This window comes from Triturus cristatus, chromosome 6 (assembly GCF_964204655.1).
Source record: "Triturus cristatus chromosome 6, aTriCri1.1, whole genome shotgun sequence".
In the NCBI taxonomy this organism is placed as follows: domain Eukaryota; kingdom Metazoa; phylum Chordata; class Amphibia; order Caudata; family Salamandridae; genus Triturus; species Triturus cristatus.
In genome coordinates, this window is record NC_140589.1 from 329,417,584 (window position 1) to 329,445,104 (window position 27,521).

The following is a 27,521-nucleotide window of genomic DNA, read 5'->3' on the forward strand; positions in this document are numbered from 1 at the left end:
GGTCTTCCCTCGCACCGTCGCTTGAGGCCCTTTCGCCTCTTTTTCTGACTCCTAGTGGGAGCTCAGCATGTGCCCATAGAAAGGAGGTCCTGGCCTCGGGCCTTCTCCCGGCTCCCAGAGTCCTCCACGGCTCTCGCCTCGTTAGGCGTCACTTAGCATACCCACGTTGTCCTCTTTCTAGCATTTGCATGCCCCGCCCCTTCCTGTCCTCTGCTTCTAGCCGGCTGGCCGGAAAGCCTGGCAGCCGGGGGATGCTGGGAATCAGGCCAGGATGCCCTGGACAGCTCCCCGACAGGAAGTGGCCGGCGCCTCGCCCTCGCCTACCCGGGACACTGCTCCCCTGTAGCCAAAGGCCTATAGATAAGGCTTGGCCGTTCGTGGCCGTTCGGGGACGGGCGGGGCGGGCAAAGAAGGAAAAGGACTCTGTATTTTCCTTCATTGCTCAGAGAAGCCAAGGGCAGTGTCCACTTCTCTCCCTCCCTCCCTCCCTCCCTCCCTCCCTCCCTCCCTCTCTCTCTCTCTCTCTCTCTCTCTCTCTCCCTCCCTCCCTCTCTTTCCTCATCTCTTTCCGTCTCTACCTCGATCCTACTGACTTGCTGTAAAACTTCCTCAATTCGTTCCCCAGTGAAATGGATCCAAAAACGAAGGAAACTCCGATGCTGGAAAAGCAGTCTCCTTCTGACATTTTTCTCTTCCAAAGTGCAGCGTCTGGATGGAGAAGGAAATAGAAATAAAAAAAAGTTCCAGAAAACGTGAAAAATATATAAATAAATAAATAAAGCGCGTTTGCGGCACATCAATGACATAAATACATAAATAAAGCAAGACGCGGTGACCAGGGTGGTTTTATTCGCGCGCAAACACAGTAGCGCCACTTTACAGGGTTTCGTAGTGAAGCGCTACTTTCGTTTTCTCATCTATCTTTCAACAGCATTGTTTTCCCCGGGTGGGGAAGTGCACCATTCCTGGAGGTACTGCAATACCAGGTTGATGCGTGGAGTGGACAGAGCAAGCTCCTATTCCATCTCCCTGTTCCAAAAATCAATTTAATATATGGTCCCCAGATAGAGGACGTATCAAGATATTAAACTGATAAGAACAGATACTACACTTGATCTTAGCCAAAAGGCCGAGAAGCGATAACCAGAATGGTGCCAGAATTCGCACCTCCCGGAGCAATCTCCCTGGCTGACCCGGACCGGGGTCTTCCCTCGCACCGTCGCTTGAGGCCCTTTCGCCTCTTTTTCTGACTCCTAGTGGGAGCTCAGCATGTGCCCATAGAAAGGAGGTCCTGGCCTCGGGCCTTCTCCCGGCTCCCAGAGTCCTCCACGGCTCTCGCCTCGTTAGGCGTCACTTAGCATACCCACGTTGTCCTCTTTCTAGCATTTGCATGCCCCGCCCCTTCCTGTCCTCTGCTTCTAGCCGGCTGGCCGGAAAGCCTGGCAGCCGGGGGATGCTGGGAATCAGGCCAGGATGCCCTGGACAGCTCCCCGACAGGAAGTGGCCGGCGCCTCGCCCTCGCCTACCCGGGACACTGCTCCCCTGTAGCCAAAGGCCTATAGATAAGGCTTGGCCGTTCGTGGCCGTTCGGGGACGGGCGGGGCGGGCAAAGAAGGAAAAGGACTCTGTATTTTCCTTCATTGCTCAGAGAAGCCAAGGGCAGTGTCCACTTCTCTGCCTCCCTCCCTCCCTCCCTCCCTCCCTCCCTCCCTCTCTCTCTCCCTCCCTCCCTCTCTTTCCTCATCTCTTTCCGTCTCTACCTCGATCCTACTGACTTGCTGTAAAAGTTCCTCAATTCGTTCCCCAGTGAAATGGATCCAAAAACGAAGGAAACTCCGATGCTGGAAAAGCAGTCTCCTTCTGACATTTTTCTCTTCCAAAGTGCAGCGTCTGGATGGAGAAGGAAATAGAAATAAAAAAAAGTTCCAGAAAACGTGAAAAATATATAAATAAATAAATAAAGCGCGTTTGCGGCACATCAATGACATAAATACATAAATAAAGCAAGACGCGGTGACCAGGGTGGTTTTATTCGCGCGCAAACACAGTAGCGCCACTTTACAGGGTTTCGTAGTGAAGCGCTACTTTCGTTTTCTCATCTATCTTTCAACAGCATTGTTTTCCCCGGGTGGGGAAGTGCACCATTCCTGGAGGTACTGCAATACCAGGTTGATGCGTGGAGTGGACAGAGCAAGCTCCTATTCCATCTCCCTGTTCCAAAAATCAATTTAATATATGGTCCCCAGATAGAGGACGTATCAGATATTAAACTGATAAGAACAGATACTACACTTGATCTTAGCCAAAAGGCCGAGAAGCGATAACCAGAATGGTGCCAGAATTCGCACCTCCCGGAGCAATCTCCCTGGCTGACCCGGACCGGGGTCTTCCCTCGCACCGTCGCTTGAGGCCCTTTCGCCTCTTTTTCTGACTCCTAGTGGGAGCTCAGCATGTGCCCATAGAAAGGAGGTCCTGGCCTCGGGCCTTCTCCCGGCTCCCAGAGTCCTCCACGGCTCTCGCCTCGTTAGGCGTCACTTAGCATACCCACGTTGTCCTCTTTCTAGCATTTGCATGCCCCGCCCCTTCCTGTCCTCTGCTTCTAGCCGGCTGGCCGGAAAGCCTGGCAGCCGGGGGATGCTGGGAATCAGGCCAGGATGCCCTGGACAGCTCCCCGACAGGAAGTGGCCGGCGCCTCGCCCTCGCCTACCCGGGACACTGCTCCCCTGTAGCCAAAGGCCTATAGATAAGGCTTGGCCGTTCGTGGCCGTTCGGGGACGGGCGGGGCGGGCAAAGAAGGAAAAGGACTCTGTATTTTCCTTCATTGCTCAGAGAAGCCAAGGGCAGTGTCCACTTCTCTGCCTCCCTCCCTCCCTCCCTCCCTCCCTCCCTCCCTCTCTCTCTCCCTCCCTCCCTCTCTTTCCTCATCTCTTTCCGTCTCTACCTCGATCCTACTGACTTGCTGTAAAAGTTCCTCAATTCGTTCCCCAGTGAAATGGATCCAAAAACGAAGGAAACTCCGATGCTGGAAAAGCAGTCTCCTTCTGACATTTTTCTCTTCCAAAGTGCAGCGTCTGGATGGAGAAGGAAATAGAAATAAAAAAAAGTTCCAGAAAACGTGAAAAATATATAAATAAATAAATAAAGCGCGTTTGCGGCACATCAATGACATAAATACATAAATAAAGCAAGACGCGGTGACCAGGGTGGTTTTATTCGCGCGCAAACACAGTAGCGCCACTTTACAGGGTTTCGTAGTGAAGCGCTACTTTCGTTTTCTCATCTATCTTTCAACAGCATTGTTTTCCCCGGGTGGGGAAGTGCACCATTCCTGGAGGTACTGCAATACCAGGTTGATGCGTGGAGTGGACAGAGCAAGCTCCTATTCCATCTCCCTGTTCCAAAAATCAATTTAATATATGGTCCCCAGATAGAGGACGTATCAGATATTAAACTGATAAGAACAGATACTACACTTGATCTTAGCCAAAAGGCCGAGAAGCGATAACCAGAATGGTGCCAGAATTCGCACCTCCCGGAGCAATCTCCCTGGCTGACCCGGACCGGGGTCTTCCCTCGCACCGTCGCTTGAGGCCCTTTCGCCTCTTTTTCTGACTCCTAGTGGGAGCTCAGCATGTGCCCATAGAAAGGAGGTCCTGGCCTCGGGCCTTCTCCCGGCTCCCAGAGTCCTCCACGGCTCTCGCCTCGTTAGGCGTCACTTAGCATACCCACGTTGTCCTCTTTCTAGCATTTGCATGCCCCGCCCCTTCCTGTCCTCTGCTTCTAGCCGGCTGGCCGGAAAGCCTGGCAGCCGGGGGATGCTGGGAATCAGGCCAGGATGCCCTGGACAGCTCCCCGACAGGAAGTGGCCGGCGCCTCGCCCTCGCCTACCCGGGACACTGCTCCCCTGTAGCCAAAGGCCTATAGATAAGGCTTGGCCGTTCGTGGCCGTTCGGGGACGGGCGGGGCGGGCAAAGAAGGAAAAGGACTCTGTATTTTCCTTCATTGCTCAGAGAAGCCAAGGGCAGTGTCCACTTCTCTCCCTCCCTCCCTCCCTCCCTCCCTCCCTCCCTCCCTCTCTCTCTCTCTCTCTCTCTCTCTCTCTCCCTCCCTCCCTCTCTTTCCTCATCTCTTTCCGTCTCTACCTCGATCCTACTGACTTGCTGTAAAACTTCCTCAATTCGTTCCCCAGTGAAATGGATCCAAAAACGAAGGAAACTCCGATGCTGGAAAAGCAGTCTCCTTCTGACATTTTTCTCTTCCAAAGTGCAGCGTCTGGATGGAGAAGGAAATAGAAATAAAAAAAAGTTCCAGAAAACGTGAAAAATATATAAATAAATAAATAAAGCGCGTTTGCGGCACATCAATGACATAAATACATAAATAAAGCAAGACGCGGTGACCAGGGTGGTTTTATTCGCGCGCAAACACAGTAGCGCCACTTTACAGGGTTTCGTAGTGAAGCGCTACTTTCGTTTTCTCATCTATCTTTCAACAGCATTGTTTTCCCCGGGTGGGGAAGTGCACCATTCCTGGAGGTACTGCAATACCAGGTTGATGCGTGGAGTGGACAGAGCAAGCTCCTATTCCATCTCCCTGTTCCAAAAATCAATTTAATATATGGTCCCCAGATAGAGGACGTATCAAGATATTAAACTGATAAGAACAGATACTACACTTGATCTTAGCCAAAAGGCCGAGAAGCGATAACCAGAATGGTGCCAGAATTCGCACCTCCCGGAGCAATCTCCCTGGCTGACCCGGACCGGGGTCTTCCCTCGCACCGTCGCTTGAGGCCCTTTCGCCTCTTTTTCTGACTCCTAGTGGGAGCTCAGCATGTGCCCATAGAAAGGAGGTCCTGGCCTCGGGCCTTCTCCCGGCTCCCAGAGTCCTCCACGGCTCTCGCCTCGTTAGGCGTCACTTAGCATACCCACGTTGTCCTCTTTCTAGCATTTGCATGCCCCGCCCCTTCCTGTCCTCTGCTTCTAGCCGGCTGGCCGGAAAGCCTGGCAGCCGGGGGATGCTGGGAATCAGGCCAGGATGCCCTGGACAGCTCCCCGACAGGAAGTGGCCGGCGCCTCGCCCTCGCCTACCCGGGACACTGCTCCCCTGTAGCCAAAGGCCTATAGATAAGGCTTGGCCGTTCGTGGCCGTTCGGGGACGGGCGGGGCGGGCAAAGAAGGAAAAGGACTCTGTATTTTCCTTCATTGCTCAGAGAAGCCAAGGGCAGTGTCCACTTCTCTGCCTCCCTCCCTCCCTCCCTCCCTCCCTCCCTCCCTCTCTCTCTCCCTCCCTCCCTCTCTTTCCTCATCTCTTTCCGTCTCTACCTCGATCCTACTGACTTGCTGTAAAAGTTCCTCAATTCGTTCCCCAGTGAAATGGATCCAAAAACGAAGGAAACTCCGATGCTGGAAAAGCAGTCTCCTTCTGACATTTTTCTCTTCCAAAGTGCAGCGTCTGGATGGAGAAGGAAATAGAAATAAAAAAAAGTTCCAGAAAACGTGAAAAATATATAAATAAATAAATAAAGCGCGTTTGCGGCACATCAATGACATAAATACATAAATAAAGCAAGACGCGGTGACCAGGGTGGTTTTATTCGCGCGCAAACACAGTAGCGCCACTTTACAGGGTTTCGTAGTGAAGCGCTACTTTCGTTTTCTCATCTATCTTTCAACAGCATTGTTTTCCCCGGGTGGGGAAGTGCACCATTCCTGGAGGTACTGCAATACCAGGTTGATGCGTGGAGTGGACAGAGCAAGCTCCTATTCCATCTCCCTGTTCCAAAAATCAATTTAATATATGGTCCCCAGATAGAGGACGTATCAGATATTAAACTGATAAGAACAGATACTACACTTGATCTTAGCCAAAAGGCCGAGAAGCGATAACCAGAATGGTGCCAGAATTCGCACCTCCCGGAGCAATCTCCCTGGCTGACCCGGACCGGGGTCTTCCCTCGCACCGTCGCTTGAGGCCCTTTCGCCTCTTTTTCTGACTCCTAGTGGGAGCTCAGCATGTGCCCATAGAAAGGAGGTCCTGGCCTCGGGCCTTCTCCCGGCTCCCAGAGTCCTCCACGGCTCTCGCCTCGTTAGGCGTCACTTAGCATACCCACGTTGTCCTCTTTCTAGCATTTGCATGCCCCGCCCCTTCCTGTCCTCTGCTTCTAGCCGGCTGGCCGGAAAGCCTGGCAGCCGGGGGATGCTGGGAATCAGGCCAGGATGCCCTGGACAGCTCCCCGACAGGAAGTGGCCGGCGCCTCGCCCTCGCCTACCCGGGACACTGCTCCCCTGTAGCCAAAGGCCTATAGATAAGGCTTGGCCGTTCGTGGCCGTTCGGGGACGGGCGGGGCGGGCAAAGAAGGAAAAGGACTCTGTATTTTCCTTCATTGCTCAGAGAAGCCAAGGGCAGTGTCCACTTCTCTCCCTCCCTCCCTCCCTCCCTCCCTCCCTCCCTCCCTCTCTCTCTCTCTCTCTCTCTCTCTCTCTCCCTCCCTCCCTCTCTTTCCTCATCTCTTTCCGTCTCTACCTCGATCCTACTGACTTGCTGTAAAACTTCCTCAATTCGTTCCCCAGTGAAATGGATCCAAAAACGAAGGAAACTCCGATGCTGGAAAAGCAGTCTCCTTCTGACATTTTTCTCTTCCAAAGTGCAGCGTCTGGATGGAGAAGGAAATAGAAATAAAAAAAAGTTCCAGAAAACGTGAAAAATATATAAATAAATAAATAAAGCGCGTTTGCGGCACATCAATGACATAAATACATAAATAAAGCAAGACGCGGTGACCAGGGTGGTTTTATTCGCGCGCAAACACAGTAGCGCCACTTTACAGGGTTTCGTAGTGAAGCGCTACTTTCGTTTTCTCATCTATCTTTCAACAGCATTGTTTTCCCCGGGTGGGGAAGTGCACCATTCCTGGAGGTACTGCAATACCAGGTTGATGCGTGGAGTGGACAGAGCAAGCTCCTATTCCATCTCCCTGTTCCAAAAATCAATTTAATATATGGTCCCCAGATAGAGGACGTATCAAGATATTAAACTGATAAGAACAGATACTACACTTGATCTTAGCCAAAAGGCCGAGAAGCGATAACCAGAATGGTGCCAGAATTCGCACCTCCCGGAGCAATCTCCCTGGCTGACCCGGACCGGGGTCTTCCCTCGCACCGTCGCTTGAGGCCCTTTCGCCTCTTTTTCTGACTCCTAGTGGGAGCTCAGCATGTGCCCATAGAAAGGAGGTCCTGGCCTCGGGCCTTCTCCCGGCTCCCAGAGTCCTCCACGGCTCTCGCCTCGTTAGGCGTCACTTAGCATACCCACGTTGTCCTCTTTCTAGCATTTGCATGCCCCGCCCCTTCCTGTCCTCTGCTTCTAGCCGGCTGGCCGGAAAGCCTGGCAGCCGGGGGATGCTGGGAATCAGGCCAGGATGCCCTGGACAGCTCCCCGACAGGAAGTGGCCGGCGCCTCGCCCTCGCCTACCCGGGACACTGCTCCCCTGTAGCCAAAGGCCTATAGATAAGGCTTGGCCGTTCGTGGCCGTTCGGGGACGGGCGGGGCGGGCAAAGAAGGAAAAGGACTCTGTATTTTCCTTCATTGCTCAGAGAAGCCAAGGGCAGTGTCCACTTCTCTGCCTCCCTCCCTCCCTCCCTCCCTCCCTCCCTCCCTCTCTCTCTCCCTCCCTCCCTCTCTTTCCTCATCTCTTTCCGTCTCTACCTCGATCCTACTGACTTGCTGTAAAAGTTCCTCAATTCGTTCCCCAGTGAAATGGATCCAAAAACGAAGGAAACTCCGATGCTGGAAAAGCAGTCTCCTTCTGACATTTTTCTCTTCCAAAGTGCAGCGTCTGGATGGAGAAGGAAATAGAAATAAAAAAAAGTTCCAGAAAACGTGAAAAATATATAAATAAATAAATAAAGCGCGTTTGCGGCACATCAATGACATAAATACATAAATAAAGCAAGACGCGGTGACCAGGGTGGTTTTATTCGCGCGCAAACACAGTAGCGCCACTTTACAGGGTTTCGTAGTGAAGCGCTACTTTCGTTTTCTCATCTATCTTTCAACAGCATTGTTTTCCCCGGGTGGGGAAGTGCACCATTCCTGGAGGTACTGCAATACCAGGTTGATGCGTGGAGTGGACAGAGCAAGCTCCTATTCCATCTCCCTGTTCCAAAAATCAATTTAATATATGGTCCCCAGATAGAGGACGTATCAGATATTAAACTGATAAGAACAGATACTACACTTGATCTTAGCCAAAAGGCCGAGAAGCGATAACCAGAATGGTGCCAGAATTCGCACCTCCCGGAGCAATCTCCCTGGCTGACCCGGACCGGGGTCTTCCCTCGCACCGTCGCTTGAGGCCCTTTCGCCTCTTTTTCTGACTCCTAGTGGGAGCTCAGCATGTGCCCATAGAAAGGAGGTCCTGGCCTCGGGCCTTCTCCCGGCTCCCAGAGTCCTCCACGGCTCTCGCCTCGTTAGGCGTCACTTAGCATACCCACGTTGTCCTCTTTCTAGCATTTGCATGCCCCGCCCCTTCCTGTCCTCTGCTTCTAGCCGGCTGGCCGGAAAGCCTGGCAGCCGGGGGATGCTGGGAATCAGGCCAGGATGCCCTGGACAGCTCCCCGACAGGAAGTGGCCGGCGCCTCGCCCTCGCCTACCCGGGACACTGCTCCCCTGTAGCCAAAGGCCTATAGATAAGGCTTGGCCGTTCGTGGCCGTTCGGGGACGGGCGGGGCGGGCAAAGAAGGAAAAGTACTCTGTATTTTCCTTCATTGCTCAGAGAAGCCAAGGGCAGTGTCCACTTCTCTGCCTCCCTCCCTCCCTCCCTCCCTCCCTCCCTCCCTCCCTCTCTCTCTCCCTCCGTCCCTCTCTTTCCTCATCTCTTTCCGTCTCTACCTCGATCCTACTGACTTGCTGTAAAAGTTCCTCAATTCGTTCCCCAGTGAAATGGATCCAAAAACGAAGGAAACTCCGATGCTGGAAAAGCAGTCTCCTTCTGACATTTTTCTCTTCCAAAGTGCAGCGTCTGGATGGAGAAGGAAATAGAAATAAAAAAAAGTTCCAGAAAACGTGAAAAATATATAAATAAATAAATAAAGCGCGTTTGCGGCACATCAATGACATAAATACATAAATAAAGCAAGACGCGGTGACCAGGGTGGTTTTATTCGCGCGCAAACACAGTAGCGCCACTTTACAGGGTTTCGTAGTGAAGCGCTACTTTCGTTTTCTCATCTATCTTTCAACAGCATTGTTTTCCCCGGGTGGGGAAGTGCACCATTCCTGGAGGTACTGCAATACCAGGTTGATGCGTGGAGTGGACAGAGCAAGCTCCTATTCCATCTCCCTGTTCCAAAAATCAATTTAATATATGGTCCCCAGATAGAGGACGTATCAGATATTAAACTGATAAGAACAGATACTACACTTGATCTTAGCCAAAAGGCCGAGAAGCGATAACCAGAATGGTGCCAGAATTCGCACCTCCCGGAGCAATCTCCCTGGCTGACCCGGACCGGGGTCTTCCCTCGCACCGTCGCTTGAGGCCCTTTCGCCTCTTTTTCTGACTCCTAGTGGGAGCTCAGCATGTGCCCATAGAAAGGAGGTCCTGGCCTCGGGCCTTCTCCCGGCTCCCAGAGTCCTCCACGGCTCTCGCCTCGTTAGGCGTCACTTAGCATACCCACGTTGTCCTCTTTCTAGCATTTGCATGCCCCGCCCCTTCCTGTCCTCTGCTTCTAGCCGGCTGGCCGGAAAGCCTGGCAGCCGGGGGATGCTGGGAATCAGGCCAGGATGCCCTGGACAGCTCCCCGACAGGAAGTGGCCGGCGCCTCGCCCTCGCCTACCCGGGACACTGCTCCCCTGTAGCCAAAGGCCTATAGATAAGGCTTGGCCGTTCGTGGCCGTTCGGGGACGGGCGGGGCGGGCAAAGAAGGAAAAGGACTCTGTATTTTCCTTCATTGCTCAGAGAAGCCAAGGGCAGTGTCCACTTCTCTCCCTCCCTCCCTCCCTCCCTCCCTCCCTCCCTCCCTCTCTCTCTCTCTCTCTCTCTCTCTCTCTCCCTCCCTCCCTCTCTTTCCTCATCTCTTTCCGTCTCTACCTCGATCCTACTGACTTGCTGTAAAACTTCCTCAATTCGTTCCCCAGTGAAATGGATCCAAAAACGAAGGAAACTCCGATGCTGGAAAAGCAGTCTCCTTCTGACATTTTTCTCTTCCAAAGTGCAGCGTCTGGATGGAGAAGGAAATAGAAATAAAAAAAAGTTCCAGAAAACGTGAAAAATATATAAATAAATAAATAAAGCGCGTTTGCGGCACATCAATGACATAAATACATAAATAAAGCAAGACGCGGTGACCAGGGTGGTTTTATTCGCGCGCAAACACAGTAGCGCCACTTTACAGGGTTTCGTAGTGAAGCGCTACTTTCGTTTTCTCATCTATCTTTCAACAGCATTGTTTTCCCCGGGTGGGGAAGTGCACCATTCCTGGAGGTACTGCAATACCAGGTTGATGCGTGGAGTGGACAGAGCAAGCTCCTATTCCATCTCCCTGTTCCAAAAATCAATTTAATATATGGTCCCCAGATAGAGGACGTATCAAGATATTAAACTGATAAGAACAGATACTACACTTGATCTTAGCCAAAAGGCCGAGAAGCGATAACCAGAATGGTGCCAGAATTCGCACCTCCCGGAGCAATCTCCCTGGCTGACCCGGACCGGGGTCTTCCCTCGCACCGTCGCTTGAGGCCCTTTCGCCTCTTTTTCTGACTCCTAGTGGGAGCTCAGCATGTGCCCATAGAAAGGAGGTCCTGGCCTCGGGCCTTCTCCCGGCTCCCAGAGTCCTCCACGGCTCTCGCCTCGTTAGGCGTCACTTAGCATACCCACGTTGTCCTCTTTCTAGCATTTGCATGCCCCGCCCCTTCCTGTCCTCTGCTTCTAGCCGGCTGGCCGGAAAGCCTGGCAGCCGGGGGATGCTGGGAATCAGGCCAGGATGCCCTGGACAGCTCCCCGACAGGAAGTGGCCGGCGCCTCGCCCTCGCCTACCCGGGACACTGCTCCCCTGTAGCCAAAGGCCTATAGATAAGGCTTGGCCGTTCGTGGCCGTTCGGGGACGGGCGGGGCGGGCAAAGAAGGAAAAGGACTCTGTATTTTCCTTCATTGCTCAGAGAAGCCAAGGGCAGTGTCCACTTCTCTGCCTCCCTCCCTCCCTCCCTCCCTCCCTCCCTCCCTCTCTCTCTCCCTCCCTCCCTCTCTTTCCTCATCTCTTTCCGTCTCTACCTCGATCCTACTGACTTGCTGTAAAAGTTCCTCAATTCGTTCCCCAGTGAAATGGATCCAAAAACGAAGGAAACTCCGATGCTGGAAAAGCAGTCTCCTTCTGACATTTTTCTCTTCCAAAGTGCAGCGTCTGGATGGAGAAGGAAATAGAAATAAAAAAAAGTTCCAGAAAACGTGAAAAATATATAAATAAATAAATAAAGCGCGTTTGCGGCACATCAATGACATAAATACATAAATAAAGCAAGACGCGGTGACCAGGGTGGTTTTATTCGCGCGCAAACACAGTAGCGCCACTTTACAGGGTTTCGTAGTGAAGCGCTACTTTCGTTTTCTCATCTATCTTTCAACAGCATTGTTTTCCCCGGGTGGGGAAGTGCACCATTCCTGGAGGTACTGCAATACCAGGTTGATGCGTGGAGTGGACAGAGCAAGCTCCTATTCCATCTCCCTGTTCCAAAAATCAATTTAATATATGGTCCCCAGATAGAGGACGTATCAGATATTAAACTGATAAGAACAGATACTACACTTGATCTTAGCCAAAAGGCCGAGAAGCGATAACCAGAATGGTGCCAGAATTCGCACCTCCCGGAGCAATCTCCCTGGCTGACCCGGACCGGGGTCTTCCCTCGCACCGTCGCTTGAGGCCCTTTCGCCTCTTTTTCTGACTCCTAGTGGGAGCTCAGCATGTGCCCATAGAAAGGAGGTCCTGGCCTCGGGCCTTCTCCCGGCTCCCAGAGTCCTCCACGGCTCTCGCCTCGTTAGGCGTCACTTAGCATACCCACGTTGTCCTCTTTCTAGCATTTGCATGCCCCGCCCCTTCCTGTCCTCTGCTTCTAGCCGGCTGGCCGGAAAGCCTGGCAGCCGGGGGATGCTGGGAATCAGGCCAGGATGCCCTGGACAGCTCCCCGACAGGAAGTGGCCGGCGCCTCGCCCTCGCCTACCCGGGACACTGCTCCCCTGTAGCCAAAGGCCTATAGATAAGGCTTGGCCGTTCGTGGCCGTTCGGGGACGGGCGGGGCGGGCAAAGAAGGAAAAGGACTCTGTATTTTCCTTCATTGCTCAGAGAAGCCAAGGGCAGTGTCCACTTCTCTGCCTCCCTCCCTCCCTCCCTCCCTCCCTCCCTCCCTCTCTCTCTCCCTCCCTCCCTCTCTTTCCTCATCTCTTTCCGTCTCTACCTCGATCCTACTGACTTGCTGTAAAAGTTCCTCAATTCGTTCCCCAGTGAAATGGATCCAAAAACGAAGGAAACTCCGATGCTGGAAAAGCAGTCTCCTTCTGACATTTTTCTCTTCCAAAGTGCAGCGTCTGGATGGAGAAGGAAATAGAAATAAAAAAAAGTTCCAGAAAACGTGAAAAATATATAAATAAATAAATAAAGCGCGTTTGCGGCACATCAATGACATAAATACATAAATAAAGCAAGACGCGGTGACCAGGGTGGTTTTATTCGCGCGCAAACACAGTAGCGCCACTTTACAGGGTTTCGTAGTGAAGCGCTACTTTCGTTTTCTCATCTATCTTTCAACAGCATTGTTTTCCCCGGGTGGGGAAGTGCACCATTCCTGGAGGTACTGCAATACCAGGTTGATGCGTGGAGTGGACAGAGCAAGCTCCTATTCCATCTCCCTGTTCCAAAAATCAATTTAATATATGGTCCCCAGATAGAGGACGTATCAGATATTAAACTGATAAGAACAGATACTACACTTGATCTTAGCCAAAAGGCCGAGAAGCGATAACCAGAATGGTGCCAGAATTCGCACCTCCCGGAGCAATCTCCCTGGCTGACCCGGACCGGGGTCTTCCCTCGCACCGTCGCTTGAGGCCCTTTCGCCTCTTTTTCTGACTCCTAGTGGGAGCTCAGCATGTGCCCATAGAAAGGAGGTCCTGGCCTCGGGCCTTCTCCCGGCTCCCAGAGTCCTCCACGGCTCTCGCCTCGTTAGGCGTCACTTAGCATACCCACGTTGTCCTCTTTCTAGCATTTGCATGCCCCGCCCCTTCCTGTCCTCTGCTTCTAGCCGGCTGGCCGGAAAGCCTGGCAGCCGGGGGATGCTGGGAATCAGGCCAGGATGCCCTGGACAGCTCCCCGACAGGAAGTGGCCGGCGCCTCGCCCTCGCCTACCCGGGACACTGCTCCCCTGTAGCCAAAGGCCTATAGATAAGGCTTGGCCGTTCGTGGCCGTTCGGGGACGGGCGGGGCGGGCAAAGAAGGAAAAGGACTCTGTATTTTCCTTCATTGCTCAGAGAAGCCAAGGGCAGTGTCCACTTCTCTGCCTCCCTCCCTCCCTCCCTCCCTCCCTCCCTCCCTCCCTCTCTCTCTCTCTCTCTCTCTCTCCCTCCCTCCCTCTCTTTCCTCATCTCTTTCCGTCTCTACCTCGATCCTACTGACTTGCTGTAAAACTTCCTCAATTCGTTCCCCAGTGAAATGGATCCAAAAACGAAGGAAACTCCGATGCTGGAAAAGCAGTCTCCTTCTGACATTTTTCTCTTCCAAAGTGCAGCGTCTGGATGGAGAAGGAAATAGAAATAAAAAAAAGTTCCAGAAAACGTGAAAAATATATAAATAAATAAATAAAGCGCGTTTGCGGCACATCAATGACATAAATACATAAATAAAGCAAGACGCGGTGACCAGGGTGGTTTTATTCGCGCGCAAACACAGTAGCGCCACTTTACAGGGTTTCGTAGTGAAGCGCTACTTTCGTTTTCTCATCTATCTTTCAACAGCATTGTTTTCCCCGGGTGGGGAAGTGCACCATTCCTGGAGGTACTGCAATACCAGGTTGATGCGTGGAGTGGACAGAGCAAGCTCCTATTCCATCTCCCTGTTCCAAAAATCAATTTAATATATGGTCCCCAGATAGAGGACGTATCAGATATTAAACTGATAAGAACAGATACTACACTTGATCTTAGCCAAAAGGCCGAGAAGCGATAACCAGAATGGTGCCAGAATTCGCACCTCCCGGAGCAATCTCCCTGGCTGACCCGGACCGGGGTCTTCCCTCGCACCGTCGCTTGAGGCCCTTTCGCCTCTTTTTCTGACTCCTAGTGGGAGCTCAGCATGTGCCCATAGAAAGGAGGTCCTGGCCTCGGGCCTTCTCCCGGCTCCCAGAGTCCTCCACGGCTCTCGCCTCGTTAGGCGTCACTTAGCATACCCACGTTGTCCTCTTTCTAGCATTTGCATGCCCCGCCCCTTCCTGTCCTCTGCTTCTAGCCGGCTGGCCGGAAAGCCTGGCAGCCGGGGGATGCTGGGAATCAGGCCAGGATGCCCTGGACAGCTCCCCGACAGGAAGTGGCCGGCGCCTCGCCCTCGCCTACCCGGGACACTGCTCCCCTGTAGCCAAAGGCCTATAGATAAGGCTTGGCCGTTCGTGGCCGTTCGGGGACGGGCGGGGCGGGCAAAGAAGGAAAAGGACTCTGTATTTTCCTTCATTGCTCAGAGAAGCCAAGGGCAGTGTCCACTTCTCTGCCTCCCTCCCTCCCTCCCTCCCTCCCTCCCTCCCTCTCTCTCTCTCTCTCTCTCTCTCCCTCCCTCCCTCTCTTTCCTCATCTCTTTCCGTCTCTACCTCGATCCTACTGACTTGCTGTAAAACTTCCTCAATTCGTTCCCCAGTGAAATGGATCCAAAAACGAAGGAAACTCCGATGCTGGAAAAGCAGTCTCCTTCTGACATTTTTCTCTTCCAAAGTGCAGCGTCTGGATGGAGAAGGAAATAGAAATAAAAAAAAGTTCCAGAAAACGTGAAAAATATATAAATAAATAAATAAAGCGCGTTTGCGGCACATCAATGACATAAATACATAAATAAAGCAAGACGCGGTGACCAGGGTGGTTTTATTCGCGCGCAAACACAGTAGCGCCACTTTACAGGGTTTCGTAGTGAAGCGCTACTTTCGTTTTCTCATCTATCTTTCAACAGCATTGTTTTCCCCGGGTGGGGAAGTGCACCATTCCTGGAGGTACTACTGCAATCCAGGTTGATGCGTGGAGTGGACAGAGCAAGCTCCTATTCCATCTCCCTGTTCCAAAAATCAATTTAATATATGGTCCCCAGATAGAGGACGTATCAGATATTAAACTGATAAGAACAGATACTACACTTGATCTTAGCCAAAAGGCCGAGAAGCGATAACCAGAATGGTGCCAGAATTCGCACCTCCCGGAGCAATCTCCCTGGCTGACCCGGACCGGGGTCTTCCCTCGCACCGTCGCTTGAGGCCCTTTCGCCTCTTTTTCTGACTCCTAGTGGGAGCTCAGCATGTGCCCATAGAAAGGAGGTCCTGGCCTCGGGCCTTCTCCCGGCTCCCAGAGTCCTCCACGGCTCTCGCCTCGTTAGGCGTCACTTAGCATACCCACGTTGTCCTCTTTCTAGCATTTGCATGCCCCGCCCCTTCCTGTCCTCTGCTTCTAGCCGGCTGGCCGGAAAGCCTGGCAGCCGGGGGATGCTGGGAATCAGGCCAGGATGCCCTGGACAGCTCCCCGACAGGAAGTGGCCGGCGCCTCGCCCTCGCCTACCCGGGACACTGCTCCCCTGTAGCCAAAGGCCTATAGATAAGGCTTGGCCGTTCGTGGCCGTTCGGGGACGGGCGGGGCGGGCAAAGAAGGAAAAGGACTCTGTATTTTCCTTCATTGCTCAGAGAAGCCAAGGGCAGTGTCCACTTCTCTGCCTCCCTCCCTCCCTCCCTCCCTCCCTCCCTCCCTCCCTCCCTCTCTCTCTCTCTCTCTCTCTCTCTCTCTCTCTCTCTCTCTCTCTCTCCCTCCCTCCCTCCCTCTCTTTCCTCATCTCTTTCCGTTCTACCTCGATCCTACTGACTTGCTGTAAAACTTCCTCAATTCGTTCCCCAGTGAAATGGATCCAAAAACGAAGGAAACTCCGATGCTGGAAAAGCAGTCTCCTTCTGACATTTTTCTCTTCCAAAGTGCAGCGTCTGGATGGAGAAGGAAATAGAAATAAAAAAAAGTTCCAGAAAACGTGAAAAATATATAAATAAATAAATAAAGCGCGTTTGCGGCACATCAATGACATAAATACATAAATAAAGCAAGACGCGGTGACCAGGGTGGTTTTATTCGCGCGCAAACACAGTAGCGCCACTTTACAGGGTTTCGTAGTGAAGCGCTACTTTCGTTTTCTCATCTATCTTTCAACAGCATTGTTTTCCCCGGGTGGGGAAGTGCACCATTCCTGGAGGTACTGCAATACCAGGTTGATGCGTGGAGTGGACAGAGCAAGCTCCTATTCCATCTCCCTGTTCCAAAAATCAATTTAATATATGGTCCCCAGATAGAGGACGTATCAGATATTAAACTGATAAGAACAGATACTACACTTGATCTTAGCCAAAAGGCCGAGAAGCGATAACCAGAATGGTGCCAGAATTCGCACCTCCCGGAGCAATCTCCCTGGCTGACCCGGACCGGGGTCTTCCCTCGCACCGTCGCTTGAGGCCCTTTCGCCTCTTTTTCTGACTCCTAGTGGGAGCTCAGCATGTGCCCATAGAAAGGAGGTCCTGGCCTCGGGCCTTCTCCCGGCTCCCAGAGTCCTCCACGGCTCTCGCCTCGTTAGGCGTCACTTAGCATACCCACGTTGTCCTCTTTCTAGCATTTGCATGCCCCGCCCCTTCCTGTCCTCTGCTTCTAGCCGGCTGGCCGGAAAGCCTGGCAGCCGGGGGATGCTGGGAATCAGGCCAGGATGCCCTGGACAGCTCCCCGACAGGAAGTGGCCGGCGCCTCGCCCTCGCCTACCCGGGACACTGCTCCCCTGTAGCCAAAGGCCTATAGATAAGGCTTGGCCGTTCGTGGCCGTTCGGGGACGGGCGGGGCGGGCAAAGAAGGAAAAGGACTCTGTATTTTCCTTCATTGCTCAGAGAAGCCAAGGGCAGTGTCCACTTCTCTGCCTCCCTCCCTCCCTCCCTCCCTCCCTCCCTCCCTCCCTCCCTCTCTCTCTCCCTCCCTCCCTCCCTCTCTTTCCTCATCTCTTTCCGTCTCTACCTCGATCCTACTGACTTGCTGTAAAAGTTCCTCAATTCGTTCCCCAGTGAAATGGATCCAAAAACGAAGGAAACTCCGATGCTGGAAAAGCAGTCTCCTTCTGACATTTTTCTCTTCCAAAGTGCAGCGTCTGGATGGAGAAGGAAATAGAAATAAAAAAAAAGTTCCAGAAAACGTGAAAAATATATAAATAAATAAATAAAGCGCGTTTGCGGCACATCAATGACATAAATACATAAATAAAGCAAGACGCGGTGACCAGGGTGGTTTTATTCGCGCGCAAACACAGTAGCGCCACTTTACAGGGTTTCGTAGTGAAGCGCTACTTTCGTTTTCCTCATCTATCTTTCAACAGCATTGTTTTCCCCGGGTGGGGAAGTGCACCATTCCTGGAGGTACTGCAATACCAGGTTGATGCGTGGAGTGGACAGAGCAAGCTCCTATTCCATCTCCCTGTTCCAAAAATCAATTTAATATATGGTCCCCAGATAGAGGACGTATCAGATATTAAACTGATAAGAACAGATACTACACTTGATCTTAGCCAAAAGGCCGAGAAGCGATAACCAGAATGGTGCCAGAATTCGCACCTCCCGGAGCAATCTCCCTGGCTGACCCGGACCGGGGTCTTCCCTCGCACCGTCGCTTGAGGCCCTTTCGCCTCTTTTCTGACTCCTAGTGGGAGCTCAGCATGTGCCCATAGAAAGGAGGTCCTGGCCTCGGGCCTTCTCCCGGCTCCCAGAGTCCTCCACGGCTCTCGCCTCGTTAGGCGTCACTTAGCATACCCACGTTGTCCTCTTTCTAGCATTTGCATGCCCCGCCCCTTCCTGTCCTCTGCTTCTAGCCGGCTGGCCGGAAAGCCTGGCAGCCGGGGGGATGCTGGGAATCAGGCCAGGATGCCCTGGACAGCTCCCCGACAGGAAGTGGCCGGCGCCTCGCCCTCGCCTACCCGGGACACTGCTCCCCTGTAGCCAAAGGCCTATAGATAAGGCTTGGCCGTTCGTGGCCGTTCGGGGACGGGCGGGGCGGGCAAAGAAGGAAAAGGACTCTGTATTTTCCTTCATTGCTCAGAGAAGCCAAGGGCAGTGTCCACTTCTCTGCCTCCCTCCCTCCCTCCCTCCCTCCCTCCCTCCCTCTCTCTCTCTCTCTCTCTCTCTCCCTCCCTCCCTCTCTTTCCTCATCTCTTTCCGTCTCTACCTCGATCCTACTGACTTGCTGTAAAACTTCCTCAATTCGTTCCCCAGTGAAATGGATCAAAAACGAAGGAAACTCCGATGCTGGAAAAGCAGTCTCCTTCTGACATTTTTCTCTTCCAAAGTGCAGCGTCTGGATGGAGAAGGAAATAGAAATAAAAAAAAGTTCCAGAAAACGTGAAAAATATATAAATAAATAAATAAAGCGCGTTTGCGGCACATCAATGACATAAATACATAAATAAAGCAAGACGCGGTGACCAGGGTGGTTTTATTCGCGCGCAAACACAGTAGCGCCACTTTACAGGGTTTCGTAGTGAAGCGCTACTTTCGTTTTCTCATCTATCTTTCAACAGCATTGTTTTCCCCGGGTGGGGAAGTGCACCATTCCTGGAGGTACTGCAATACCAGGTTGATGCGTGGAGTGGACAGAGCAAGCTCCTATTCCATCTCCCTGTTCCAAAAATCAATTTAATATATGGTCCCCAGATAGAGGACGTATCAGATATTAAACTGATAAGAACAGATACTACACTTGATCTTAGCCAAAAGGCCGAGAAGCGATAACCAGAATGGTGCCAGAATTCGCACCTCCCGGAGCAATCTCCCTGGCTGACCCGGACCGGGGTCTTCCCTCGCACCGTCGCTTGAGGCCCTTTCGCCTCTTTTTCTGACTCCTAGTGGGAGCTCAGCATGTGCCCATAGAAAGGAGGTCCTGGCCTCGGGCCTTCTCCCGGCTCCCAGAGTCCTCCACGGCTCTCGCCTCGTTAGGCGTCACTTAGCATACCCACGTTGTCCTCTTTCTAGCATTTGCATGCCCCGCCCCTTCCTGTCCTCTGCTTCTAGCCGGCTGGCCGGAAAGCCTGGCAGCCGGGGGATGCTGGGAATCAGGCCAGGATGCCCTGGACAGCTCCCGACAGGAAGTGGCCGGCGCCTCGCCCTCGCCTACCCGGGACACTGCTCCCCTGTAGCCCAAAGGCCTTATAGATAAGGCTTGGCCGTTCGTGGCCGTTCGGGGACGGGCGGGGCGGGCAAAGAAGGAAAAGGACTCTGTATTTTCCTTCATTGCTCAGAGAAGCCAAGGGCAGTGTCCACTTCTCTGCCTCCCTCCCTCCCTCCCTCCCTCCCTCCCTCCCTCCCTCTCTCTCTCTCTCTCTCTCTCTCTCTCTCTCTCTCTCTCTCCCTCCCTCCCTCTCTTTCCTCATCTCTTTCCGTCTCTACCTCGATCCTACTGACTTGCTGTAAAACTTCCTCAATTCGTTCCCCAGTGAAATGGATCCAAAAACGAAGGAAACTCCGATGCTGGAAAAGCAGTCTCCTTCTGACATTTTTCTCTTCCAAAGTGCAGCGTCTGGATGGAGAAGGAAATAGAAATAAAAAAAAGTTCCAGAAAACGTGAAAAATATATAAATAAATAAATAAAGCGCGTTTGCGGCACATCAATGACATAAATACATAAATAAAGCAAGACGCGGTGACCAGGGTGGTTTTATTCGCGCGCAAACACAGTAGCGCCACTTTACAGGGTTTCGTAGTGAAGCGCTACTTTCGTTTTCTCATCTATCTTTCAACAGCATTGTTTTCCCCGGGTGGGGAAGTGCACCATTCCTGGAGGTACTGCAATACCAGGTTGATGCGTGGAGTGGACAGAGCAAGCTCCTATTCCATCTCCCTGTTCCAAAAATCAATTTAATATATGGTCCCCAGATAGAGGACGTATCAGATATTAAACTGATAAGAACAGATACTACACTTGATCTTAGCCAAAAGGCCGAGAAGCGATAACCAGAATGGTGCCAGAATTCGCACCTCCCGGAGCAATCTCCCTGGCTGACCCGGACCGGGGTCTTCCCTCGCACCGTCGCTTGAGGCCCTTTCGCCTCTTTTTCTGACTCCTAGTGGGAGCTCAGCATGTGCCCATAGAAAGGAGGTCCTGGCCTCGGGCCTTCTCCCGGCTCCCAGAGTCCTCCACGGCTCTCGCCTCGTTAGGCGTCACTTAGCATACCCACGTTGTCCTCTTTCTAGCATTTGCATGCCCCGCCCCTTCCTGTCCTCTGCTTCTAGCCGGCTGGCCGGAAAGCCTGGCAGCCGGGGGATGCTGGGAATCAGGCCAGGATGCCCTGGACAGCTCCCCGACAGGAAGTGGCCGGCGCCTCGCCCTCGCCTACCCGGGACACTGCTCCCCTGTAGCCAAAGGCCTATAGATAAGGCTTGGCCGTTCGTGGCCGTTCGGGGACGGGCGGGGCGGGCAAAGAAGGAAAAGGACTCTGTATTTTCCTTCATTGCTCAGAGAAGCCAAGGGCAGTGTCCACTTCTCTGCCTCCCTCCCTCCCTCCCTCCCTCCCTCCCTCCCTCCCTCTCTCTCTCCCTCCGTCCCTCTCTTTCCTCATCTCTTTCCGTCTCTACCTCGATCCTACTGACTTGCTGTAAAAGTTCCTCAATTCGTTCCCCAGTGAAATGGATCCAAAAACGAAGGAAACTCCGATGCTGGAAAAGCAGTCTCCTTCTGACATTTTTCTCTTCCAAAGTGCAGCGTCTGGATGGAGAAGGAAATAGAAATAAAAAAAAGTTCCAGAAAACGTGAAAAATATATAAATAAATAAATAAAGCGCGTTTGCGGCACATCAATGACATAAATACATAAATAAAGCAAGACGCGGTGACCAGGGTGGTTTTATTCGCGCGCAAACACAGTAGCGCCACTTTACAGGGTTTCGTAGTGAAGCGCTACTTTCGTTTTCTCATCTATCTTTCAACAGCATTGTTTTCCCCGGGTGGGGAAGTGCACCATTCCTGGAGGTACTGCAATACCAGGTTGATGCGTGGAGTGGACAGAGCAAGCTCCTATTCCATCTCCCTGTTCCAAAAATCAATTTAATATATGGTCCCCAGATAGAGGACGTATCAGATATTAAACTGATAAGAACAGATACTACACTTGATCTTAGCCAAAAGGCCGAGAAGCGATAACCAGAATGGTGCCAGAATTCGCACCTCCCGGAGCAATCTCCCTGGCTGACCCGGACCGGGGTCTTCCCTCGCACCGTCGCTTGAGGCCCTTTCGCCTCTTTTTCTGACTCCTAGTGGGAGCTCAGCATGTGCCCATAGAAAGGAGGTCCTGGCCTCGGGCCTTCTCCCGGCTCCCAGAGTCCTCCACGGCTCTCGCCTCGTTAGGCGTCACTTAGCATACCCACGTTGTCCTCTTTCTAGCATTTGCATGCCCCGCCCCTTCCTGTCCTCTGCTTCTAGCCGGCTGGCCGGAAAGCCTGGCAGCCGGGGGATGCTGGGAATCAGGCCAGGATGCCCTGGACAGCTCCCCGACAGGAAGTGGCCGGCGCCTCGCCCTCGCCTACCCGGGACACTGCTCCCCTGTAGCCAAAGGCCTATAGATAAGGCTTGGCCGTTCGTGGCCGTTCGGGGACGGGCGGGGCGGGCAAAGAAGGAAAAGGACTCTGTATTTTCCTTCATTGCTCAGAGAAGCCAAGGGCAGTGTCCACTTCTCTGCCTCCCTCCCTCCCTCCCTCCCTCCCTCCCTCTCTCTCTCCCTCCCTCCCTCTCTTTCCTCATCTCTTTCCGTCTCTACCTCGATCCTACTGACTTGCTGTAAAAGTTCCTCAATTCGTTCCCCAGTGAAATGGATCCAAAAACGAAGGAAACTCCGATGCTGGAAAAGCAGTCTCCTTCTGACATTTTTCTCTTCCAAAGTGCAGCGTCTGGATGGAGAAGGAAATAGAAATAAAAAAAAGTTCCAGAAAACGTGAAAAATATATAAATAAATAAATAAAGCGCGTTTGCGGCACATCAATGACATAAATACATAAATAAAGCAAGACGCGGTGACCAGGGTGGTTTTATTCGCGCGCAAACACAGTAGCGCCACTTTACAGGGTTTCGTAGTGAAGCGCTACTTTCGTTTTCTCATCTATCTTTCAACAGCATTGTTTTCCCCGGGTGGGGAAGTGCACCATTCCTGGAGGTACTGCAATACCAGGTTGATGCGTGGAGTGGACAGAGCAAGCTCCTATTCCATCTCCCTGTTCCAAAAATCAATTTAATATATGGTCCCCAGATAGAGGACGTATCAGATATTAAACTGATAAGAACAGATACTACACTTGATCTTAGCCAAAAGGCCGAGAAGCGATAACCAGAATGGTGCCAGAATTCGCACCTCCCGGAGCAATCTCCCTGGCTGACCCGGACCGGGGTCTTCCCTCGCACCGTCGCTTGAGGCCCTTTCGCCTCTTTTTCTGACTCCTAGTGGGAGCTCAGCATGTGCCCATAGAAAGGAGGTCCTGGCCTCGGGCCTTCTCCCGGCTCCCAGAGTCCTCCACGGCTCTCGCCTCGTTAGGCGTCACTTAGCATACCCACGTTGTCCTCTTTCTAGCATTTGCATGCCCCGCCCCTTCCTGTCCTCTGCTTCTAGCCGGCTGGCCGGAAAGCCTGGCAGCCGGGGGATGCTGGGAATCAGGCCAGGATGCCCTGGACAGCTCCCCGACAGGAAGTGGCCGGCGCCTCGCCCTCGCCTACCCGGGACACTGCTCCCCTGTAGCCAAAGGCCTATAGATAAGGCTTGGCCGTTCGTGGCCGTTCGGGGACGGGCGGGGCGGGCAAAGAAGGAAAAGGACTCTGTATTTTCCTTCATTGCTCAGAGAAGCCAAGGGCAGTGTCCACTTCTCTGCCTCCCTCCCTCCCTCCCTCCCTCCCTCCCTCCCTCTCTCTCTCTCTCTCTCTCTCTCCCTCCCTCCCTCTCTTTCCTCATCTCTTTCCGTCTCTACCTCGATCCTACTGACTTGCTGTAAAACTTCCTCAATTCGTTCCCCAGTGAAATGGATCCAAAAACGAAGGAAACTCCGATGCTGGAAAAGCAGTCTCCTTCTGACATTTTTCTCTTCCAAAGTGCAGCGTCTGGATGGAGAAGGAAATAGAAATAAAAAAAAGTTCCAGAAAACGTGAAAAATATATAAATAAATAAATAAAGCGCGTTTGCGGCACATCAATGACATAAATACATAAATAAAGCAAGACGCGGTGACCAGGGTGGTTTTATTCGCGCGCAAACACAGTAGCGCCACTTTACAGGGTTTCGTAGTGAAGCGCTACTTTCGTTTTCTCATCTATCTTTCAACAGCATTGTTTTCCCCGGGTGGGGAAGTGCACCATTCCTGGAGGTACTGCAATACCAGGTTGATGCGTGGAGTGGACAGAGCAAGCTCCTATTCCATCTCCCTGTTCCAAAAATCAATTTAATATATGGTCCCCAGATAGAGGACGTATCAGATATTAAACTGATAAGAACAGATACTACACTTGATCTTAGCCAAAAGGCCGAGAAGCGATAACCAGAATGGTGCCAGAATTCGCACCTCCCGGAGCAATCTCCCTGGCTGACCCGGACCGGGGTCTTCCCTCGCACCGTCGCTTGAGGCCCTTTCGCCTCTTTTTCTGACTCCTAGTGGGAGCTCAGCATGTGCCCATAGAAAGGAGGTCCTGGCCTCGGGCCTTCTCCCGGCTCCCAGAGTCCTCCACGGCTCTCGCCTCGTTAGGCGTCACTTAGCATACCCACGTTGTCCTCTTTCTAGCATTTGCATGCCCCGCCCCTTCCTGTCCTCTGCTTCTAGCCGGCTGGCCGGAAAGCCTGGCAGCCGGGGGATGCTGGGAATCAGGCCAGGATGCCCTGGACAGCTCCCCGACAGGAAGTGGCCGGCGCCTCGCCCTCGCCTACCCGGGACACTGCTCCCCTGTAGCCAAAGGCCTATAGATAAGGCTTGGCCGTTCGTGGCCGTTCGGGGACGGGCGGGGCGGGCAAAGAAGGAAAAGGACTCTGTATTTTCCTTCATTGCTCAGAGAAGCCAAGGGCAGTGTCCACTTCTCTGCCTCCCTCCCTCCCTCCCTCCCTCCCTCCCTCCCTCCCTCTCTCTCTCTCTCTCTCTCTCTCTCTCTCTCTCTCTCTCTCTCTCCCTCCCTCCCTCTCTTTCCTCATCTCTTTCCGTCTCTACCTCGATCCTACTGACTTGCTGTAAAACTTCCTCAATTCGTTCCCCAGTGAAATGGATCCAAAAACGAAGGAAACTCCGATGCTGGAAAAGCAGTCTCCTTCTGACATTTTTCTCTTCCAAAGTGCAGCGTCTGGATGGAGAAGGAAATAGAAATAAAAAAAAGTTCCAGAAAACGTGAAAAATATATAAATAAATAAATAAAGCGCGTTTGCGGCACATCAATGACATAAATACATAAATAAAGCAAGACGCGGTGACCAGGGTGGTTTTATTCGCGCGCAAACACAGTAGCGCCACTTTACAGGGTTTCGTAGTGAAGCGCTACTTTCGTTTTCTCATCTATCTTTCAACAGCATTGTTTTCCCCGGGTGGGGAAGTGCACCATTCCTGGAGGTACTGCAATACCAGGTTGATGCGTGGAGTGGACAGAGCAAGCTCCTATTCCATCTCCCTGTTCCAAAAATCAATTTAATATATGGTCCCCAGATAGAGGACGTATCAGATATTAAACTGATAAGAACAGATACTACACTTGATCTTAGCCAAAAGGCCGAGAAGCGATAACCAGAATGGTGCCAGAATTCGCACCTCCCGGAGCAATCTCCCTGGCTGACCCGGACCGGGGTCTTCCCTCGCACCGTCGCTTGAGGCCCTTTCGCCTCTTTTTCTGACTCCTAGTGGGAGCTCAGCATGTGCCCATAGAAAGGAGGTCCTGGCCTCGGGCCTTCTCCCGGCTCCCAGAGTCCTCCACGGCTCTCGCCTCGTTAGGCGTCACTTAGCATACCCACGTTGTCCTCTTTCTAGCATTTGCATGCCCCGCCCCTTCCTGTCCTCTGCTTCTAGCCGGCTGGCCGGAAAGCCTGGCAGCCGGGGGATGCTGGGAATCAGGCCAGGATGCCCTGGACAGCTCCCCGACAGGAAGTGGCCGGCGCCTCGCCCTCGCCTACCCGGGACACTGCTCCCCTGTAGCCAAAGGCCTATAGATAAGGCTTGGCCGTTCGTGGCCGTTCGGGGACGGGCGGGGCGGGCAAAGAAGAAAAGTACTCTGTATTTTCCTTCATTGCTCAGAGAAGCCAAGGGCAGTGTCCACTTCTCTCCCTCCCTCCCTCCCTCCCTCCCTCCCTCCCTCCCTCCCTCCCTCCCCCTCTCTCTCTCTCTCTCTCTCTCTCTCTCTCTCTCCCTCCCTCCCTCTCTTTCCTCATCTCTTTCCGTCTCTACCTCGATCCTACTGACTTGCTGTAAAACTTCCTCAATTCGTTCCCCAGTGAAATGGATCCAAAAACGAAGGAAACTCCGATGCTGGAAAAGCAGTCTCCTTCTGACATTTTTCTCTTCCAAAGTGCAGCGTCTGGATGGAGAAGGAAATAGAAATAAAAAAAAGTTCCAGAAAACGTGAAAAATATATAAATAAATAAATAAAGCGCGTTTGCGGCACATCAATGACATAAATACATAAATAAAGCAAGACGCGGTGACCAGGGTGGTTTTATTCGCGCGCAAACACAGTAGCGCCACTTTACAGGGTTTCGTAGTGAAGCGCTACTTTCGTTTTCTCATCTATCTTTCAACAGCATTGTTTTCCCCGGGTGGGGAAGTGCACCATTCCTGGAGGTACTGCAATACCAGGTTGATGCGTGGAGTGGACAGAGCAAGCTCCTATTCCATCTCCCTGTTCCAAAAATCAATTTAATATATGGTCCCCAGATAGAGGACGTATCAGATATTAAACTGATAAGAACAGATACTACACTTGATCTTAGCCAAAAGGCCGAGAAGCGATAACCAGAATGGTGCCAGAATTCGCACCTCCCGGAGCAATCTCCCTGGCTGACCCGGACCGGGGTCTTCCCTCGCACCGTCGCTTGAGGCCCTTTCGCCTCTTTTTCTGACTCCTAGTGGGAGCTCAGCATGTGCCCATAGAAAGGAGGTCCTGGCCTCGGGCCTTCTCCCGGCTCCCAGAGTCCTCCACGGCTCTCGCCTCGTTAGGCGTCACTTAGCATACCCACGTTGTCCTCTTTCTAGCATTTGCATGCCCCGCCCCTTCCTGTCCTCTGCTTCTAGCCGGCTGGCCGGAAAGCCTGGCAGCCGGGGGATGCTGGGAATCAGGCCAGGATGCCCTGGACAGCTCCCCGACAGGAAGTGGCCGGCGCCTCGCCCTCGCCTACCCGGGACACTGCTCCCCTGTAGCCAAAGGCCTATAGATAAGGCTTGGCCGTTCGTGGCCGTTCGGGGACGGGCGGGGCGGGCAAAGAAGGAAAAGGACTCTGTATTTTCCTTCATTGCTCAGAGAAGCCAAGGGCAGTGTCCACTTCTCTGCCTCCCTCCCTCCCTCCCTCCCTCCCTCCCTCTCTCTCTCCCTCCCTCCCTCTCTTTCCTCATCTCTTTCCGTCTCTACCTCGATCCTACTGACTTGCTGTAAAAGTTCCTCAATTCGTTCCCCAGTGAAATGGATCCAAAAACGAAGGAAACTCCGATGCTGGAAAAGCAGTCTCCTTCTGACATTTTTCTCTTCCAAAGTGCAGCGTCTGGATGGAGAAGGAAATAGAAATAAAAAAAAGTTCCAGAAAACGTGAAAAATATATAAATAAATAAATAAAGCGCGTTTGCGGCACATCAATGACATAAATACATAAATAAAGCAAGACGCGGTGACCAGGGTGGTTTTATTCGCGCGCAAACACAGTAGCGCCACTTTACAGGGTTTCGTAGTGAAGCGCTACTTTCGTTTTCTCATCTATCTTTCAACAGCATTGTTTTCCCCGGGTGGGGAAGTGCACCATTCCTGGAGGTACTGCAATACCAGGTTGATGCGTGGAGTGGACAGAGCAAGCTCCTATTCCATCTCCCTGTTCCAAAAATCAATTTAATATATGGTCCCCAGATAGAGGACGTATCAGATATTAAACTGATAAGAACAGATACTACACTTGATCTTAGCCAAAAGGCCGAGAAGCGATAACCAGAATGGTGCCAGAATTCGCACCTCCCGGAGCAATCTCCCTGGCTGACCCGGACCGGGGTCTTCCCTCGCACCGTCGCTTGAGGCCCTTTCGC

General features: G+C 52.5%; 23 non-coding genes across 23 annotated transcripts; all 23 read right to left on the reverse strand.

Annotated features, from left to right (window-relative positions):
- Window positions 1–949: 949 nt before the first annotated feature.
- On the reverse strand, window positions 950–1,141 carry LOC146816921 (U2 spliceosomal RNA). Its single transcript, XR_014964877.1, has one exon. It is a non-coding gene; the product is annotated as a U2 spliceosomal RNA (small nuclear RNA).
- Window positions 1,142–2,131: 990 nt separating this feature from the next.
- LOC146816922 (U2 spliceosomal RNA) lies at window positions 2,132–2,322 on the reverse strand. Its single transcript, XR_014964600.1, has one exon. It is a non-coding gene; the product is annotated as a U2 spliceosomal RNA (small nuclear RNA).
- A 990-nt stretch (window positions 2,323–3,312) lies between these two features.
- Window positions 3,313–3,503, reverse strand: LOC146816923 (U2 spliceosomal RNA). The gene has a single exon (XR_014964601.1). It is a non-coding gene; the product is annotated as a U2 spliceosomal RNA (small nuclear RNA).
- Window positions 3,504–4,513: 1,010 nt separating this feature from the next.
- On the reverse strand, window positions 4,514–4,705 carry LOC146816924 (U2 spliceosomal RNA). Its single transcript, XR_014964878.1, has one exon. It is a non-coding gene; the product is annotated as a U2 spliceosomal RNA (small nuclear RNA).
- Window positions 4,706–5,695: 990 nt separating this feature from the next.
- On the reverse strand, window positions 5,696–5,886 carry LOC146816925 (U2 spliceosomal RNA). Its single transcript, XR_014964602.1, has one exon. It is a non-coding gene; the product is annotated as a U2 spliceosomal RNA (small nuclear RNA).
- A 1,010-nt stretch (window positions 5,887–6,896) lies between these two features.
- Window positions 6,897–7,088, reverse strand: LOC146816926 (U2 spliceosomal RNA). The gene has a single exon (XR_014964880.1). It is a non-coding gene; the product is annotated as a U2 spliceosomal RNA (small nuclear RNA).
- A 990-nt stretch (window positions 7,089–8,078) lies between these two features.
- On the reverse strand, window positions 8,079–8,269 carry LOC146816927 (U2 spliceosomal RNA). Its single transcript, XR_014964603.1, has one exon. It is a non-coding gene; the product is annotated as a U2 spliceosomal RNA (small nuclear RNA).
- A 994-nt stretch (window positions 8,270–9,263) lies between these two features.
- On the reverse strand, window positions 9,264–9,454 carry LOC146816928 (U2 spliceosomal RNA). The gene has a single exon (XR_014964604.1). It is a non-coding gene; the product is annotated as a U2 spliceosomal RNA (small nuclear RNA).
- Window positions 9,455–10,464: 1,010 nt separating this feature from the next.
- LOC146816929 (U2 spliceosomal RNA) lies at window positions 10,465–10,656 on the reverse strand. Its single transcript, XR_014964881.1, has one exon. It is a non-coding gene; the product is annotated as a U2 spliceosomal RNA (small nuclear RNA).
- Window positions 10,657–11,646: 990 nt separating this feature from the next.
- On the reverse strand, window positions 11,647–11,837 carry LOC146816930 (U2 spliceosomal RNA). Its single transcript, XR_014964605.1, has one exon. It is a non-coding gene; the product is annotated as a U2 spliceosomal RNA (small nuclear RNA).
- Window positions 11,838–12,827: 990 nt separating this feature from the next.
- On the reverse strand, window positions 12,828–13,018 carry LOC146816931 (U2 spliceosomal RNA). Its single transcript, XR_014964606.1, has one exon. It is a non-coding gene; the product is annotated as a U2 spliceosomal RNA (small nuclear RNA).
- A 1,008-nt stretch (window positions 13,019–14,026) lies between these two features.
- LOC146816932 (U2 spliceosomal RNA) lies at window positions 14,027–14,217 on the reverse strand. Its single transcript, XR_014964607.1, has one exon. It is a non-coding gene; the product is annotated as a U2 spliceosomal RNA (small nuclear RNA).
- Window positions 14,218–15,221: 1,004 nt separating this feature from the next.
- Window positions 15,222–15,414, reverse strand: LOC146816933 (U2 spliceosomal RNA). Its single transcript, XR_014964916.1, has one exon. It is a non-coding gene; the product is annotated as a U2 spliceosomal RNA (small nuclear RNA).
- A 1,039-nt stretch (window positions 15,415–16,453) lies between these two features.
- LOC146816934 (U2 spliceosomal RNA) lies at window positions 16,454–16,644 on the reverse strand. Its single transcript, XR_014964608.1, has one exon. It is a non-coding gene; the product is annotated as a U2 spliceosomal RNA (small nuclear RNA).
- A 1,004-nt stretch (window positions 16,645–17,648) lies between these two features.
- Window positions 17,649–17,839, reverse strand: LOC146816935 (U2 spliceosomal RNA). Its single transcript, XR_014964609.1, has one exon. It is a non-coding gene; the product is annotated as a U2 spliceosomal RNA (small nuclear RNA).
- A 1,003-nt stretch (window positions 17,840–18,842) lies between these two features.
- On the reverse strand, window positions 18,843–19,033 carry LOC146816936 (U2 spliceosomal RNA). The gene has a single exon (XR_014964611.1). It is a non-coding gene; the product is annotated as a U2 spliceosomal RNA (small nuclear RNA).
- A 1,027-nt stretch (window positions 19,034–20,060) lies between these two features.
- Window positions 20,061–20,251, reverse strand: LOC146816937 (U2 spliceosomal RNA). The gene has a single exon (XR_014964612.1). It is a non-coding gene; the product is annotated as a U2 spliceosomal RNA (small nuclear RNA).
- Window positions 20,252–21,245: 994 nt separating this feature from the next.
- On the reverse strand, window positions 21,246–21,436 carry LOC146816938 (U2 spliceosomal RNA). The gene has a single exon (XR_014964613.1). It is a non-coding gene; the product is annotated as a U2 spliceosomal RNA (small nuclear RNA).
- A 986-nt stretch (window positions 21,437–22,422) lies between these two features.
- LOC146816939 (U2 spliceosomal RNA) lies at window positions 22,423–22,613 on the reverse strand. Its single transcript, XR_014964614.1, has one exon. It is a non-coding gene; the product is annotated as a U2 spliceosomal RNA (small nuclear RNA).
- Window positions 22,614–23,617: 1,004 nt separating this feature from the next.
- On the reverse strand, window positions 23,618–23,808 carry LOC146816940 (U2 spliceosomal RNA). The gene has a single exon (XR_014964615.1). It is a non-coding gene; the product is annotated as a U2 spliceosomal RNA (small nuclear RNA).
- A 1,030-nt stretch (window positions 23,809–24,838) lies between these two features.
- On the reverse strand, window positions 24,839–25,029 carry LOC146816941 (U2 spliceosomal RNA). The gene has a single exon (XR_014964616.1). It is a non-coding gene; the product is annotated as a U2 spliceosomal RNA (small nuclear RNA).
- A 1,027-nt stretch (window positions 25,030–26,056) lies between these two features.
- On the reverse strand, window positions 26,057–26,247 carry LOC146816942 (U2 spliceosomal RNA). Its single transcript, XR_014964617.1, has one exon. It is a non-coding gene; the product is annotated as a U2 spliceosomal RNA (small nuclear RNA).
- Window positions 26,248–27,233: 986 nt separating this feature from the next.
- Window positions 27,234–27,424, reverse strand: LOC146816943 (U2 spliceosomal RNA). The gene has a single exon (XR_014964618.1). It is a non-coding gene; the product is annotated as a U2 spliceosomal RNA (small nuclear RNA).
- Between the last annotated feature and the right edge of the window lie 97 nt (window positions 27,425–27,521).